The sequence below is a fragment of the Echinops telfairi genome, unplaced genomic scaffold (assembly GCF_000313985.2).
Source record: "Echinops telfairi isolate 266 unplaced genomic scaffold, ASM31398v2 ScPeMD7_7458;HRSCAF=8496, whole genome shotgun sequence".
Taxonomy (NCBI): Eukaryota; Metazoa; Chordata; class Mammalia; order Afrosoricida; family Tenrecidae; genus Echinops; species Echinops telfairi.
Genome location: NW_022111358.1, coordinates 30572325 through 30574222, shown reverse-complemented (window position 1 = coordinate 30574222; position 1898 = coordinate 30572325). Strand labels below are relative to the sequence as shown.

General features: G+C 47.0%; 1 pseudogene; it reads right to left on the bottom strand.

Annotated features, from left to right (window-relative positions):
• Positions 1–1780: 1780 nt before the first annotated feature.
• On the bottom strand, positions 1781–1898 carry LOC115872996 (annotated as a pseudogene).

The following is a 1898-nucleotide window of genomic DNA, read 5'->3' as shown; positions in this document are numbered from 1 at the left end:
TGACTTTACTATAATCTCTACTTATTATCGCTGTACAATTGCGCCTACCAAACCTGTGATGTTTTGTGGGGTTCCCTCTTACCCTTAACCCCACAGGCAGTCAGTAGGATATGAGTCTAACCAAATTTTTTGAACACCTCAATCAAATATAGCATGTGACCTATAAGACAGTACAGAAAGAAAGAACCAGGAAGAAGACAGAAAGTGACAGAAAAAAGTACATTTGTCAATCATAGGGCACTGTTTTTATGTAGTGGTTTGCAAAACTTGTTATGGTATAAATAAAGCTGTTTGGAAGAACTCAGCAGAGATTGCTTCCACCAGAATAACTCACGTGTCTGTCTCGTCTGTGTTCGCCGACTCCACACCTCCTTCAGGGATCCAGTTCAACCCTCCTAGAGCCGGACTCCGGCAAATTACCTAGCCTCTCCGTACTTCAGTTTCCGTTGCCTCCGATCCTGCGTTTATTTCATGGGTGTGAGTTGAATATTAGAAATGGAAAAGTAGGCAAATATTACAAGTGAAGACCAGAGGCCAGCAGCAGCAGCTCTCAGCAAGGCTGTGGTTTCTGACACTTCTTCCTCCGTCCCCGAGTTAGTTTATTGTGCCACTTGGCCAATAAACACAGGTGGGGTTAATTGATGGGTGGAGGGATAAATGGCTCCGTGAGACTCACCTTTCTAGTTCTCGGGTTTCTTGCTTTGTGATGGTTGGACCAGGGTGCAGCTGCCTTAACAGTTCCCTGCTTCAGCTGGCAAGGCTAACTTCCTGCAGGACATCCCTGAGAAGCCACAGGGACCTACCCCGATGCAGCCCTGAATGCTGGAGTGCCTGTGTGGAGACCCCTACCAGCACTGAGATGCTTACACATTCACTGACTCGCTTTCCTCCTGTAGTCAGCATAATTGCATCTGTTTTGTGAGATGGAGGACTTCGTGGATTGAGGTTGGACATATGGGTTAATGTTGGACTTGTGGGCTTGGGCGGCACTAGGTTGGGATGTTTTCTTGATGCGCACTTAACCTTTATATAAAACTCTCTTATACATGTTTCTGTGGATTTGTTTCTCCAGAGTACCCAGACCCACCCCCACCCCCTGCTGCAATCTGCTGCCACCACCCCACCCCACCAACAAGCCCAGATGGCTGGTTTTGTGGGGGGAGGGGAGCAAGTAGATGGCAAGGCAGCCTGGTGATAAAGAGATGGGGGCTTATTGATCTCCTCAGTACTTGATTGAGGAGGAAAGGCTCTGGGCCCTGAGGCCTGTTGACTTCCCTCCCCTTTCAATCCTTTTACAGTTTTTAAAAAACTGCCAAAAGAGTTGCATACTTAATCCAGCCACCATGTAAATACGGAAACAATAGAGTTAAGATTTCATTCTCCGATCGGCCTTACTAAATTAGGCGCACTTGCCCGTTTTCCCTGCAGGTCACACTTTCGGTCACATCATCATTTTACAACATGTGTCTCCCTCAAGGCTGCCCAGAGTACCAAAGTACCAAGGACAACACAGCCCCCCTTCCTCACCTAACCTGTGGTTGTGATTGGTCAGTGTTGTGGAGGCGATTTTGATCTGCGAGACCGAAATGACTGTCCCACGGGATTTTCCAGAGCCCCAGGGCTTCTTCAATGTGGAGAGCATTTGTCACTGGGGAGTAGGACTAAACGGAAAAGGTGCATTAAAAGTTACAAAAGTTAAAGAACTACTGTAGAAAACACAGATAGAAAAGGTAACACACTCAGCGAAAGTCTGACTTCAGATATAATATAAAATCCCCCGAGGGGGTGCACCGTTCCTGGAAGTACTGCAATACCAGGTCGATGCGTGGAGTGGACGGAGCAAGCTCCTATTCCATCTCCCTGCTCCAAAAATCCATTTAATATATTGTCCTCGGATA